Source organism: Trichosurus vulpecula, chromosome 3, assembly GCF_011100635.1.
Source record: "Trichosurus vulpecula isolate mTriVul1 chromosome 3, mTriVul1.pri, whole genome shotgun sequence".
NCBI lineage: Eukaryota > Metazoa > Chordata > Mammalia > Diprotodontia > Phalangeridae > Trichosurus > Trichosurus vulpecula.
The window spans coordinates 90,238,649-90,255,578 of record NC_050575.1 but is presented as its reverse complement, the minus strand read 5'-3'; the positions used below and the strand labels follow the sequence as shown (position 1 = coordinate 90,255,578).

The 16,930-nt window shown below is 36.5% G+C and overlaps 1 long non-coding RNA gene across 1 annotated transcript in view; it reads left to right on the top strand.

Moving 5' to 3' along the window:
• Window positions 1–14,482, top strand: part of LOC118841052 — a 35,891-nt gene extending 21,409 nt beyond the window's left edge. Inside the window, exons 2-3 of the long non-coding RNA XR_005009837.1 lie at window positions 9,318–9,469; window positions 12,166–14,482. This is a non-coding gene — a long non-coding RNA (uncharacterized LOC118841052). The remainder of the gene's footprint in view (window positions 1–9,317; window positions 9,470–12,165) is intronic.
• Window positions 14,483–16,930: the final 2,448 nt, after the last annotated feature.

Below are 16,930 nucleotides of genomic sequence, written 5' to 3'. Positions count from 1 at the left end.
TTTGAAATGGATTTTTAAATAATAGGAGTTAGTATAATTACAAACGTGGGCCTACTTAGTGCAGACAACAGAGAAGGAGTATGGGTTAGAAGGTAGAAAACAGCATTTACTAATATCCTACCATGTGCCAGGCAGTGGGCTAAATATTTTACAAATATTATTTCGTTCAATCCTCACAACAACCCTGGGAGACAGATGTGGTTATTATCCTTGTTTTACAGTTGAGGACACTGAGGTAAACAGAGACAAAATGATTTGCCCAGAGTCATGCTAGTTTGTCATTTTGTCTTTGTCTACCTCAGTGGAAGAACCAAGAAGCAAAAATTCTATTCTGGATTTGATTCTCACCCACAAGGAGGAATTAGTTTCTGTGGCTCACATAACAGGAAATGTGAAGGCAAATGACCACTCCATCCTTGAATATGTGATGAAGAAGAGGAAATCTGAACCTAGTGTGATAGGGATCTTAGATTTTGGGAAAATGCATTTCCAAGGGTTCAGGGGAAATATAGATAAGATCCTATCTATTAAAATGTGTCAGAAGAAGTAATATCAGGAGGAATGGAAGATACCTAAGAATGAAATTCTTAAAATACAAAGGGAAACAAATTCAATGAGGAGAAAAATAGGATTTGACTGGGGAAAAATTTGGTCTTACAGGGAACAGAGAAACAAACTTAGATTTAACTAGAAATATACAAAAGATGAAAACAAGACCAAGTCATGGAAAATGTTTATGGTGGTGGTGAGTTCCTGTAAAAATAGCGCCAGGAATGCTACAGCTCAGAATGAGATGAAGTTGGTGAGGGAAGCTAAGGACAACAAAATTTCTTTTTGTTTCTGGGTTTTTTGTTTGTTAGTTTTTTGGCTAGGAGGGAAGAAAAAAGAAAATTGATAAGGGAGCAGGACTTTTGTTTGGGATATGTGGGGATATTGACAAATGGTCATAGAGAGAAGTCAGAGCTGCTCATTTTTAAATAAAAAATTATATTATAAAGGAATGATCTTTATACAGAAAATCCCCAAAGTCCCCCTAAGTCCCCCAAATTGCAAAATAATGAGGACTAATAAGGATTTGAGTCTTTGAGATAAGAAAGGACATAATAAGAGAGTACCCAAATGCCTTTGTTGAATTCAAGTCACCTGGCTTAGATGAATTATATCATTGAATCCATAAAGAATTGACCAGTATTATTACTGAGCCACTGGTGCTGTTTTTTGAAAGATATTGGTTAATGAGTATGGTATCATAAGATTAGAGAAGGAAGAGATCCTGATTTCAGAGAGAAAGAAACAAAGAAGGAAAGAAGGAAAAGAAAGAAAGAGAAGGAGGGAGGGAGGAAGGAAGGAAGGAAGGAAGGAAGGAAGGAAGGAAGGAAGGAAGGAAGGAAGGAAGGAAAGAAGGAAGGAAGGAAAGGAGAAAAGAAGAGAAAAGAAAAGAGAAGAGAAGAGAAGAGAAGAGAAGAGAAGAGAAGAGAAGAGAAGAGAAGAGAAGAGAAGAGAAGAGAAAACAATCTGCCAACTATAGATCAATGAGTTTGACTTCAATTTTTGAGAAAAAGCAATGTGGAACTATGCCCTATATTTCTGATGTGTATAAAAATGGGAATGCTGGCTGAATCTTTTTCCATGCTACATGTGCATGTTTGTTTGGTTTTCTCCCAAGAGAAGTCTTATGCATGTTTATTGTTCTCTGAATTGTAGCCTTTATTCATACCAACTCTCTTTGTCCCCCATTTGGTGGACATGTTGGGGGAGTTGGAATACTCATTGCTCCCACATGACACTTCCAGGCTCTCCTTTTACCACCATCACTTCATAACTTATCCTCATTTGAGATTATATATACATACATACACACATATACATTATATATGTGTGTGTTTTGTGTAACCTAAAATATAATATATAACCTCAAATGTATACATATGTAAACCTCAAATATATGTATGTTTATATGTATATGTGTGTATATTACCTCAAATGAGGAGAAATTATGGTGATATATGTGCACATATGTACATATATGTATGTATGTTTTTCATGTGCATGTATATATGTACATGTGTGTATATAGATGTATATATATTTTTATGTTTATCACCCAATCAAGATTCTGGTAGCTTTTTTCTACTCACCTCCAGGATACTTTTCTTCCTTCCTCGATGAATTCAGTGCCAGACGCAGTCTCTTTCCTACCCCAACTCCTGCTTTTATATTAGGAAATTTAAACTAACTTGAATACCCTAACTTCTTAATTCCTAATCTTTTTTTTTATTTTTTAGTGTTTTTGTAAAATCCTGAATTGGGAAATAAAATGAGCATTTCCATAACATAGTAGAAGAGAAAAAAAGATTCTTACACATGAAACTACAAATCTGTTTTGTACAACTTGCTATTCCTTTTAAATATATAATAAAGTTATCATATAACTTTCTTTTTTTCCACTTTATTCTTTCCCTCCCTTGCCCTAGAGATGGCTGCCATTAGACACAAATATGTGTGTACATATATGCATATATATGCATATATACATTTTATGTAAATACATACTTCTTTATCAGTTCTTCCTCTGGATTCAGATAATGTCTTCCTTCATAGTTCCTTTGCAGTTAATTTGGGCATTTGTAATAGTCCTAATCTTAACTTATTTCCTATTACCTCCAGGTCAGCACTCACAAATATTCCACTCCCAGACTCAGGAACTCTGAAATCCCTTCATCTGATTACAATCTATTGTCATTCCACCTCTCCCTAGCCCTTGCAATCCCAAACTCTGTTGTTTGTCCTCACTGAGACCTTCAACCTCTCTACCCATCAGTTCTTACTAAGTTGTCACCTCTACATTAGTTACATTTTCCTCCCTCCACATCTTGACCCCTTAGTAAACAAGTAAAACTCAACATTTCCTTCTTCTCTCCAGTTCCTTATCCCTTTATCCTATATCTTGCCTTCCCAAGCTTTTGGATTACTCACACCATCTGCCACCTTTGCTCCTACTCACATGCTACTGAATGAAGATGGATAAAACCCTAAAACTGTGCTGACCAGGTCCACTACAAATTTATGGGGCATAATTTCAATTATGCCCTCACCGTGGCAAGGCAATCTCTTTACACCTCACTAACCAATTCATTATCCCACTCACCACAGTGCCTCTTTTTAAAAAATAACTATAACAATTTTGAAAAACAAATTCTCAAGTCCGCGTTCTCTGCCTGACAACTCCCCCAACTCTTCTTCCACTCCCACCTCCCCATCCTCAGCCATCGAGAAAGCAAGAAAAAGAAAACCCAATTCTACAAGTATAGTCAAAGAAAACAAATTTCAAATCTCTGCACTGGCCATGTTTTTATGGATACACATATGCATCTATGTGTATATATAGATGTGTGTATGTTTGTTATTGTTGCTGTTATTTATTTAGTCATTCACTTGTGTCTGACTCTTCATGACCCCATGGACCATAGAACACCAGGGCCTTTCATCGTCTGCTATCTCTTAAAGTCTATTCAAGCTCATGTTTGTTGCCTCAATGACACTATCAATCCATCTCATCCTCTGCCATCCCCTCTTCCTTTTGCCTTCAATATTTCACAATATCAGGATATTTTCCAATAAATCCTGTCCTCATTCTGTGGCCAAAGTATTTAAGTTTCAGCTTCAGTATTTGTGCTTCTAATGAATAGTCTGACTTAATTTCTTTAACTATTGACTAATTTATCTCCTTGTTATCCAAAGGGTTCTCAAAAGTCTTCTCCAGCACCACAATTTGAAAGTGTCAATTCTGTGTCACTCGACTTTGCTTATAGTCCAACTCTTACAGTTGTACATTGCTACCGGAAAAACCATAGATTTGACAATGCAGACCTTTGTCAGCAAGGAATTGTCTCTAACTTTTAGTATGCTATCTAGATATGCCATAGCTTTCCTTCTAAGGAGTAAGTTTACTTTAATTTCATGTATAAATATATAAATGTATATATGTCTATATATATATATATATATATATATATATATAAAGAGATATATCATCATAGACAGACGATATAGATATGAATATAGATATAGGTGATTATATATATATATATATATATATACTTATGTGTGTGTGTGTGTGTGCACCTCAGTCTGCACTCTGAGTCCATCACTTCTCTATCTAGAGGTGGGTCCATCATGAGACCTCTGGAATTGTGGTTGGTCATTGAGTTGATCAGTATTCCTAAGTTTTTCAAAATTGTTGGTCTTTAAAGTATTCTTGTTATATACATTTTTCTCCTGGTTCAATTCACTTCATTTTGTGTCAGTTCATACAACCCTTCCAGGTTTCTCTGAAACTGTTTCCATCATTTCTGATAGCACAATGTGAAAATGCTTGTTTTGTTCCATAAATAAAAAATAAAATAAAAAATGGTATGCTATCATATTCATATACCCTAATTTGTTTAGCCATTTCCTAGTTTATGGATATCCCCTCAGTTTTCGATTCTTTGCCACCACAAAAAGAACTGTTGTAAATATTTTTAAATATATAGTGCTTTTCCTCTTTCTTTGATGGCTTTGGGGGTATAGATCTATTAGTGATATGACTGGTTTATGCCCAGTTTATTAGTTTTTTTAGCAATTTTTCCAATTGCTTTCCAGAATAGCTTGACTAGGTCACAGTTTCATAACCAGTGTGGTAACATATCTATTCTCTGATAATCCATGCGGCATTTATATTTTTTCTTTTTTTTTTGTTAAACTTTGCTGATGAAGGCATGAGGAAATACTTCAGAGTTGTTTTAATTTGAATTTCTCTAATTATTACTTATTTAGAGCTTTTTATATGGCTATTGAGACTATGCCTCTGAAAACTGTTTATTCATATTTTGATCATTTATCAATTTGAGAATTATTCTTATAAATATGATATTCTCATCATATTCTTATAAATTTAAATCAGTTTCTTATATATCTTAGCACTGAGACCGTTATCAGAGAAACACTGCATTGATTTGTATTTATCTGTGCACCAACTTTTTATTTTTATGTAATCAAAAATGTCTACTTTATCTCCTATTAACCTCTCCATTTCTAGTTTGGTCATGAATACTTTCCATGTCCAAAGATCAAACAGATAATTTCTTCCATGATGCCTCTAGTTTGTTTATGAAGTCATTCTTTATGTCTAACTTATGTATCCATTTGGAGATTGCCTTACTCTATGGGGTCAGATGTTGGTCTATATCTGTTTCTCTCAAACTACTTTCCAATTTGACCATCCTTTTTATTAAACAATGAATCCTTGCCCCAATAACTTAGATGTTTGGATTTATCCCACACTAGGCTATGGTGTTTATTTGATTCTGTTTTGTGTACCTAACTGCATTCCACTGTTTTGGGGTTCACCTGTTACATTCCACTCTATTTCGTAGTATGAAAATGCTTGAGGATTATGGCATTGTGGTATAGTCTGAGATCTGGTACTGCGAGGCCTCCTTCCTTTTCACTTTTTAAAATTAATTCCCTTGATATCTTTGACCTTTTGTTCCTCCACAAAAACTTTGCTATTATTTTTTCTAATTCTATAAAGTAATCCTTTGGTTGTTTAATTGGTATGGTATTGAATAAGGTTGCATTGTCATTTTTATTATATTGGCTCAGTCTACTCATAACAATTAATATTTCTCCAATTACTTAGGTCTATCATCCTTTCCCAGACCTTCCGTGGTTACCCCTGCCCTCGTCTTCTCAAGCTAATTACCTTGCCTCATGTTTCACTGGAAAAAAAACAAAAAAAAAAACAAAAGCACAAGCCATTCAGTGAGATTTTTCTCTTCTCTGCTCCTCATCTCACATTATAGAGATGTCTCCTGCTACTATTTTCTCCTTCACCTCTTTTGCACAATAAAAAAATAGCCCTTCTACTTATCTAAGTAGTCCCTCTATATGGATAAGTGATCCCATTCCATACTGTCTTCTTCAGAAGAATGCTTCCTCTATCATACCTGCTTTCTCACTAATCTTCAATTTTTCCTATCTATTGGCTGTTTCCTACTGCCTAAAAATATGCCCATAACTTCCCCATGAAAAAATCTTCACTTGATCCATGCATCCTCATTAGCTATCCTATCACACCTCTCCTCCATTTCCTGATTTAAATTCTTATTAAGGCCACCTAAAATCACTGGCTCCTTCTTAACTCAGTAGTCTGGATTCCCACCTCATCATTCAACTGAAATTTCTATCTCCAAAGTTAACAATGATCCATCAATTGCCAAATTTAATTTTTTTCTTTCTTTTTTTTTTACCAGTGCTTATTCTTTCCCTCTCTGCAACCTTTGGTAACTCTCTTCATGACAGTTTTCATGACAGTGCTCTCCCTTGGTTCTCCTCCTTCCTGTCTGACCACTTCTTTTTTGTGTCCTTTACCGAATCTTCATCCAGGTCACATCCGCTTACTATGTCTGTCTTCCAGGCCTCTTTTCCATACTCCTTCACTTCTTGATCCCGTCAGCACCCATGGATTCACTTATTGTCTTTGCAGATTATCCTCAGATCTGTTTGTCCAGTCCTAACCTCTCCCTTGCCCTTTAGTCTCACATCTGCAACTGCCATTAGACATCTTCAATTGAATGTCTTGTAGGCATATTAAACTCAATATTCCCCAACTGCACACATCTTTTCCCCAAAACTCTCCTCTCTTCCTAACTTTTCTATTATTGTTAAGAATGCCACCATCTTCCCAGTCACCTAGGCTTGCAACCAAGGTGTCATACTTAAATCCTCACTCTCACCTCCTATATCCAATTAGTTGATGAATCTTGTCATTTCTACCTCCATATCATCTCTCATCTATGCTTCTTTCTTTCCTCTAACACTGTCACTGCCCTGGCACAGACCTTATCACTTCACATCTAGGCTATTGTGGTAGACTTCATGTTGGTCTTCCTGCCTCACATTTCATCTCATGGTAGTTTCCTCCACTCAAATTGATCTTTCTAAAATGCAAGTTAAAACATCATACTTCCTCCCTTCCTATTGCATTTAGTAAAATTCAGTGGCTCTCTGTTACTTCTAGAATTGAATATAAATAAAACGCTCTGGTTTTTAAAAGTCTTTTATAACCTGGCCCCCTCCCACCTTTTTTTTAGGTTTCTTCTACCTTCCATGCCTCTCCCCTCTTCACTCTGCTATCCAGTACCACTAGCTTCCTTGCTGTTCCTCTCACAAGGTCTTTTGTCTCCCAGTTCCAGGCATTTTCACTGGCTGTCTCTCATACCTGGAACTCTCTCCCTCCTCATCTCTGCCCCTTGCCTTCTGTGGCTTTCTTTAAGTCCCAGCTAATGTCCTAGTCTATTTTAACATGAAAACTTTAACAAGAAAACATTTCCAGTCATCCTTAATCTTGGTGACTTCCCTTTGAGATTATACCCTCTTTATTCTGCATATGTTTTGTTTGTATGTTGTCTTCCTCATTAGACTGTGAGATCCTTGAGAACAAGAACAGTTTTTTTTTTCCTTTCTTTGCATCCCCAGTGCTTGATAAAATTCCTGGAACATAATAGGTCTTTACTAAATGCTTATTGACTGACTTACTATATTACTAGGATTTCTCCCCTCTATGGATTTTACTGTGCCTTTAAGACCTGTCTGATATACGAATTCTTAATTACACTTAATTACAACTTTATTGTTGTGGTTATAGTGTTTCTTCCCTGTTTGCATCCTCTAATGTGGGAAAAAGTGAGTGAGAGAGCAGAAGGAAGGAGAGAGACAGCAAAGGAGAGGGAGAGAGACAGACAGAGAGAAATAGAGAGAGAGACAGAAAGAAAGAAAGAAAGAAAGAAAGAAAGAAAGAAAGAAAGAAAGAAAGAAAGAAAGGAAGGAAGAAAGACGGAGACAGAGACAGAGAGACAGAGACAAAGAGAGACAGAGACATAGAGAAGAAGAGGAGAGAAGGGGAGGAAAGGGAAAGAGAGAGAGCTAGAGATTTAGAACAAAAACTGGTTTCAAAGGAAGTAACTGATTCCAAGAAAGATGAATGTGATAGATCAACTCTGTTTTTCAGTCCTGAAAAAGTTTTCTCACCACTAACACATTGAGCTTGGTTGAATGAAAAGAGAAATTGTCAGGTAATGTATCAAATGATGCAGGTTTTCTTTATATAAAAATAAATTTCTAAGAATCAATGAGGCTCTGAACAAGACAATTCCAAAGGACTTAAGATGAAAAATGCTATTCACTTCCAGAGAGAAAAGTGGGAGACGCTGAGTACAGATTGAAGCATATTTTTTTAACTTTGTTTCTTTTCTCTCTCTCTCTCTCTCTCTCTCTCTCTCTCTCTCTCTCTCTCTCTCTCTCTCTCACACACACACACACACACACACACACACACACACACACACACGTGTGCGCTGTCTTTTGCAACATAGTTCATATGGATATATATTTTGTTTGACTTTATATGTAAAATCAATATCATATTGCTTTACATCTCAAGGTGTGGAAAGGGGCAGGAGGGGGGAGAGAGAATTTGGACCTCAAAATTTATAAAAATGAATGTGAGTTTTTACATGTAATTGGGATATATTTAACAAAATAAATAAAAATATATTAAAAAAAGAATCAATGTGGCTAAAATAAAAAGAGTCCTCAAGTAACAGAAGTGATAAATTTTTTATAAGAACAATTGAATGACGATGAAGAGCTGAATGGAAATCATGTTTTAAAATGATTAAAACATATTGGGAGAAAGGAGAAAATGATGAAGACATTGCAAATGATTTTCTGAAAGCCTATAAAGTTACGAAGCATAAAAGTTATTCAAGATCTATTACTTTATTCACATTTGTCATTTTTCCTCGAAAAGGAAAAACCCAAACCTACATGCTCTCAGTGAAAAGCATAGGGTATGCTTCCTTTAAGAAACTGCCATAATGAAAAAAAAATGATATCAAGGCAAATGGATTTCAGGCACGCTGGCTGACTACTATTGGCTATTCAGGAGGAATGTTCCACAGGCAAAATGCAAGAAAAAAATCATCAACTGATACATTTTAGTTGAGTTAAATGAGCACAACTTTGGTTAGTAAAAAATATATATTTTAACATAAAACTGTGATTCCCATGGCGTCAGTGGATAAATGACAAAAATCTTAAGTCCTATTTGAAATTAACGTAAAGATACTATAAAGTTCACTTACATTTTTTGGTAGGATGGGAAAATAAAGTCTTTTGTTTATACTGTGAAAACCAATATTTACAAGGTGTTTTAAGGTTCCCAATAACCCTGTTATGTAGGTATTACATGTATTATTATTCTGATTTTACAGATGACTAAAGTGGCTCTCAGTGAAGTTAATGTCATGCCTTGGGGATCCAGGTATTATTATCATCCAAACATATAGCCCCTTATCCAGTGGAGCAAGACCAAGACCCAGAGATGTGTTCAAATTGCAATTCTGTCTCCTTTGTGCAACTTCAAGTAAGTCACTTTTACTCACTCTGGGCCTTGGTTTCTTCCTCTGTAAAATGAAATGGTTGGACTGAATGATCTCTGAGGTGTGTTCCAGCCAAAACAGTCTACAATTCTATTTTGTTTCCAATTTATACCTCAGTGAACATGCCAGCAAAGAATGTCTTTATTCCTTCAAGTCAGCCTTAAAGGTCAAACTTGTCTCAGCTTTTGTCTATAGCCACTGATGACTCCACCATCTATCATTTTGTCCAAATGTTCCCTAGATCCTTTTCTATTTCTGCCAGTACCACATCTTGGTGTTTTAAGCTCCACAAGTTTCTTACGTGACACGTGAAGTGGGATAGCTTATATTTGTCTTAAACTTCCTTACCTCAACTTTCAAAGACTTGAATTATTTCAGGCTTTAGGGAATGAGTATAGGTTCGCTAACAATGCTGCTGCTTGTGATTTTTAAAGTTCTAAGCTTGTTCCCTCTCAGCCTTTGACTTTCTGGACTAGAGTCTTCATCCTTTTTATGTCTAGTGTTCAAGGAATTCTGTGCCTTGGGGAAAGCATGTTTATATGTATATGTATAATATGCATTATGGCAATATGATAGGCAATATGATGTCTCCGTACATGATGAGACCAGGTACAGTTATCTCTTCCACATTGCTGCTTTCCCCATTATGGTTATGCTATCTCATGGATTGCCATAAGAAATTAAATGGGAATTTTTGGGGAGTTTTCCTGAAGCCACAGACAACACATGAAAGCCAGCAGATGACAAAGAAAAAGTTTACAAATTCAAAAAACTCATAGTATGTATAGTACTATATAATGTCTACTGGAATTTTACAATAAGGTATTGTAAACAACTCATAGAAGAAAAAAAATTCAGACTTTTCTGGTATGAAAGGAGTGGCAGAAAAATTTTATACAGATTTTCCAGATCACACTAATGCCATGGATGTGTATGCAGGTTTGGAGTGTGGAGTGGGGGTGATTCAGGGTGGCATGGCCCTAACCCTCGTGACGTCAAAGGGATAACTGTAATAGGATTGTTACTTCTCTCACTCTGGATTTTGGGTTTCTACAGATGTAGCTCTCAATAGTGTCAGTTGAGGCTGTTGCCATGTCAAATTGGTGGCTCTTATTGAGCATGTGGTCTATTAACACCCTCAGGTCTTTTTCTAATTTGAATTTAGGCAATATTTTGCCTTTGCCTTTAAAATGTTATTAAATATCTCTCAATAGTTAAGTTGTCAGAAGAATTGAACAAAAAATTTAAAAGGGCAAACTATGAATGAATATTTGAAAACATGTTCCAAATCTTCATTATTAAGAGAAATGCAAAGTTTAAAAATATGACATTTTTAATGCACCATTTATTTTCAATTTTTTTTATCTTTAGTTTACAACACTCAGTTCCACAAGTTTTTGAGTTCCAAATTTTCTCCCCCTCATTCTCTTCCCCAAGATGGCATGTAATCTGACATAGGTTCTACATATACCTTTATATTAAACTTATTTACACAATAGTCAAGTTATAAAGAAGAATTATATGCAATGAAATGAATCATGAGGAAGAAGATACAAAATCAAAAAAGAAGAAAAATAGAGACAGCAAATAGTTTTCCTCAATCTGCATTAAGACTGTAATTCTTTGTCTGGATGTGGATAGCTTTTTTCCATCATGAGTCTTTTGGAGCTATCTCTGAACCATGTATTGCTGAGAAGAGCCAAGATTTGACATTTTTAACTTATACTCTGCAGCTTGGCAATGATGTCAAAAAAAGAGAACAATAAATGTTGGGAGGGTTGTTAGGAAGATAAGCACATGAATACATCACTGGTACAGCCGTGAATTAGTCTAGACTCTGGAAAAAAATTGGAATTTTGCTGAGTGACTAATGCTAGCCATATACCACAGGGAGGTCAGTGATAAAAAAGTACACCAAAGTATCAATAGCAGCAGTTTTTTTTATAGTAGCAAAGAGCTGGGAAAAAATAGAAATTCATAATTTGGGAAAAGGTTAAACTAGGTGCAGTACATGCATATAGTGGTATATTATGTTGTTGTAAGAAATGATGCATATAAAGAATTGATAGAAGCATATTAATATTTATATTACCTAATATTACATTGCTTACCTTCTCTATGAGTGGAAGAGGGGCCAGAGAGAGGGAAAGAATTTGAAACTGAAAATTTAAAAAAATGAATGTTAAAAAATAAATAAATACAAATAAAAGCAAAAAGAAAGAGGAAAAGGATGTATATGACCTAAGGCAAAGTAAAGTGAGCAGAACCAAGAAAACCATATACACGATGACTACAACAAATGTAAGTGGAACAAACAATAGTAGCAACAGGAAAAATCCAATCTATGAAATCATTAGGAAAAGTCATAAAAACAAAAGATAACAAAAGTAAGATTTTGAAAAGTAAAGTAGAGAAAAAATTAATATCAGAATATTGGAGATTTTGAGTTTTAAAAATGTATAGTTTCCTTTCAATTATCTGCATACTCCCCAACAGATTCATAGCCTCTATAAGAAACGATCATACCTAGGTATATGATATATCTTTGAAATCCTATTCAGAAATGTTTAACGATTTCAATTTGGAAGTTGTTACTCAACTCAAGAAACTTAGCAAAGACTGCCTTTAATACTCTGCTGTGATAACCTGCCCTTAGTTTTGTTTTGTTTTGCTTTTAAAGGATAAGAGTGGTGGTACCCTCTTCATGAAGTGCAAGCCATGCTCAGAGTCAGATGTGGGCACATAGCCCACATATTTCAGAGGCTGTGAATGCATGCTGTGAATTAGCCATACAAGCAATCCACCACACTAGATATTTCCGAGAAAGAACACTGAGTACAGTACCTGCCTCTGCCCAGAGAAGAAGCATCTCATGGAGATCCAATTTGAGGAAAGAAGACTGCAATGGGAGGGAAGAACTGCTATCAAAAAAGAGCCTTTGTTCTCTCATTCTTTGACTTCATATTTTTGTAGCAACTGTGCTCATTTCTTTTTTCTTTTGAGGGGAAAGGCAGGGCAAAATCGGGGTAAGTGACTTGCCCAAGGTCACACAGCTAGTAAGTGTGTCAAGTGTCTGAGGCCAGATTTGAACTCAGATCCTTCTGACTACAGGGCCAGTGCTCTACTCACTGCACCACCTAGCTGCCCCCATACAATTGTGCTCATTTAGACATTTCTCCAGGCTCGGTAAAGGGCATGATGGGAGAAGGGACCCAGCTTTTGGTGACTCTAACCTGACAATGTGCTGCTCTTGCTGTGCAAAGACAGTTCAATTAATCCACCACCGACAGGAAGGGCATCTGAGACTGTTCTTTGAGCGGTCCTAAAAGGAATGTGGAATTCTAAGAAATTCGACTCACCCTGGTCTCTACCCATTTGTGGCCGATAGCACACACTTGTCAAGTGAGGGCAGTATGAAGGTAGTTGGTGCTTTGTGGGAGCTGGGGGAGCGGAAGGAGTGAGAAGACTTTGGGGAGTAATAAAAGCTAAAAAGAAAGCTTTGCAAGGGACAAATAGGAATATCTCACATTCCTTTACTCATACCTAAGGCTGGCATTCCTTCCTTTTCCCCTTACAGAAACAACTTTTAGATGGTGTTTTAGGGTTTGCAAAATATCTTACACATGTTATCTCATTTGACCCTTACAATGTTACCATGAGGAAAATTTTACAGATATTATTATTCCCATTTCACTGAGAAAAATGAAACCAAGGGAAGATAAGCACAAATAGATTGTCAGGCTAGATTAGATAAAGCATTGATTGTTTACTACATGTGGGGCACTGTGCTGGAGCAGTGTCTAGAGTAGAATTTAAACCTAGTCTTCCTTATTTCAATAAAATATCAATTTCAATAAAATTCCTGAGACTCCAGATCATTGAATCTGCATCCCTGAGGCCTAGCACAGTACTTGGACAGACTTTAAGAAAGAGTGGAGGAGAGAAAGGCCTGGTGTGCTATGGTCCATAAGGTCATGAAGAGTTGGATGTGACAGAACAACTGAATAACAAAAGTCCAAACTGTATCTGAGAGGGAATCTCCTTCACAGAAACTCTGATGAATTATCATGGAATCTGGATTCAGTTTGAATATGCCCAATTTTGAAGAACTCACTGTCTTCCACGATAGCTCATTTGACTTTATTTGGCTAAATATAATTTATAGGGAATTACTTTCCCTTCTATTGAGCTGTAATTGATCTTTTACCCATAATGCTCTTGGGCACCAAGCAAAACAAGTTTCATATCTTCTCCATGGGATCACTCCACCGATTTGAAGATAGCTTTTATGACATACTGAAAACTCTCTCCTCTAGAAGGAGAATCCCCAGTTTTTTCACATGTCCTCGAACGTCATGATTTGAGTTTCCTCATAATTCTGACCAATTCTCTCTGGATGCCTTCCAGTTTATGTATACTTTTCCTCAAATATGGATCCCTAAACTGAGCACAACTCTTCTGTTAGGTTCTAATTAGGGCAGAGCACATTGGAGCAATCATTTTCCTAGTGTTAGATACTTTTCTTCTATTAATCCAGCCTAAGATTGATTAGCTTTTTTTAACATTGACTTATATTGGGCTTGTGGTATATTCAGCCTCACCCCCTACCTCTATCCCTGGACTTTTTCACAAAAACTTTTTTCTAGGCACATGAGATCATCAATTAGGATTGGAAGACCTCTTATTTTACAAATCAGCAAACCCAGGCTCAGAGAAATAAAGTGGCTTGTCATCTCCATCATCCTTTACTTGGAAGTTTGTTTATTTAGCTCAAGTGCATGGTTTTACATTTGTCTTTATTACATTGCATCATTCTAGACTACCACAATCTTTTTTTTGAATCCTGATTCTGTCAATCAATGTATCATTCACAGCTACAGTTTACCTACCAGGCTATGGGATCCTGACCCATGAGTTTGTCAGAGGGGGTAACTGCCAGTGTGGAAGTTTCCTCCACCAATGCAAATAAATCATTCTTCTCTAATTTAGTCTTAGAGAGTTGCCTAGGACGTTGAGAAGCTAAGCAATTTGTCTATGACCGCACAGCTAATGTGTATCAGAGGCAAGACATCTCCTTGACTTCAGGGTCAGGGATTAATCCATTACACCATGCTTCCTCTCATCTGCCTTCATGTCATCATAAATCTGACCTTTATGTCTTTGTCCAACTTCTGTTTTCAGGAGATTTTCAGAATACATCAAATACCTCTTCCATGTGCAAAGCTTTTAGATATTAAAAAGATCTATAGTAAACTCATCTTGAACAGAACTTACATGTTCTATAGCCTACGTATCTGTTATAATGTCTATCACAATGCTAGGCACATAGTAGCTAGTCAGTAAATACTTTTTGACCTTGACTCCACCTCTAGGTATTTCAATGAGGGAATAAAGGGGTATTCATATTTAAATAGCAGACTACATTTCAGATTGCCTATGACTGTTTTGGGCACACTGTTTTTTCAATACTCAGGCAGTGTTGAAATGAAAAATTAACTATTCAAGCACACATTACTCATGAACTACAAAATCATACACCGAAATAAATTGGTGGCCCTGCCCTCTGTCACTTAATACTTCACAGCCCGGGCTGCAACATGTGTTACATTTTAAAATAAATTCCACTCAAGCCAAAAAAAATGTCTCTAATACCTAGATTCAACCACCTTCTGCCAATAAAAATCATTAATTTTGACAGCAACTGAACCAAACATTTTACCTACACATTCTACAACTCCAGTCTTCAAAGGAATATTGACCAATGCCTAGTGGGGGGCCAATAAAAATGATCAGAAATAGCACCAAATATCAGGGCTGGAAGAGCCTCAAGGCTAGATTGATAAAATCATACATTTAGAGCCAGTAGAGACTTTGAAGGTTATCTATGCCAATCCCCATTCCCATTTTAGAGCCAAGGAAATGGAGACCAAGCCAAATTAAGTGACTTCCCACAAATCACAGAGTTAGTAAATGGTAGAATCAGATTTTGAACCCAAGTCTTCTGACTCTAAAGCTAACACTTTATTCATTGTACTGTGATGTCTTATAACATGGAACTGAGAATGGAAGAGCTAGAACAGCCTTTTGAGCATGAAAGCTGAAAGAGATCTTAAAATGTGGAATTCAGAATTAAAGAGCTCTTAGAATAGAGAATATAAGAACTATAAGGGACCTCAGAACATAGAACATCGGAGTTACAAAGGGCCTTAGAACAGAGAATATCAGGGTTGAGAGGGAGCTCAGAACACAGAACATCAGTTATAAAGGGCCTTAGAACAGAGAACAGAGAATGTCAGAGGTAAAAGGACCTTATACAATGGTCAGGTGGTATAACAGAAGACTATTGGATTAAGAGGATCTGAGTTCAAATCTAGTCTCTGCCTCTTGCTACCTGTGTAGTCTTGGGCAAGTCATTTAATTTCTCCTGACTTCAATTTTCTAATCTGTAAAATGAGGGGCTCTGGCCTAGATGATGTCTAAGGTCCCTTCCAACTCTAATTCTGTGATCCTGTCGATTCAGAATATCAGAGCTGGAAGAGGATCTTCAAAATCAGGAAATGGAGGCTTGGCGAAGTTGCGTTTTCCCCATGCATAGAGCTGTGAAGAGACAGGCGCAACTCCAGAGTCCGTCTCTTGCTTTCCAGTATAGAACTCTTGCCATTAACACACACTGCCTGCCCCCCTGCAATATACATAGCTATGTAGTGCAACACAATCTGACTGACATAAAGCTTATTGTCAAAAAGATACCTTCCTTCCGTCCTTGTCTCCATGTCCGCATTTCTCCCTGATTCTTTTCCCATCACTCAGAATAAAAGTCTCCTCCCTCATCTTTTCATTCACACATCTCACTTCCCAAGTCACGGTCCTCCTCTGTGGTAACTACAGTTTCCTCTTTTCTTTCCATCTATCACAGTTATATGGGGGAAAAGGATGGTTGTGGGTGGTTTATTATTTTCTCAGCATTCCAGAGACATCATCACCTCATAATTTTTGCCTGGGGAATATGGCTAAATTCCTAAGCAAACAAACAAACTAAATAGGCCCATGTTTATATAATTGTGGGAATCCTCCAAGAATTTATCAAATTAATCACAAAGTTTGCATGTAGGATTTTTTTAAAGGGCAGCAAATTTTCCCATTACTAATTTGAAGCAAAGCAATTGCTTATGTGTTGTTTTCGAAGCAGTGAAGAAATCTATTTTCCAATGCCAACTACAGTACATTTTGAGAGAAACTAGGCAGTTGGTGCTTAAAGTTCTTTTATAAGTACTACACTTTCTAGCAATAAGCGTGTCATTTCCTTTTCCATTTATTAATTTCTTCCTTTTGTTCTCCTCTTCTGATTTTCTCATGATAGTAAGAATCAAATCAAACCCACAAATATTCGTTAAGTTAGCAACTGTTGACATGGGTGCATTGGGCTGAGCCCTTTATGGGATATC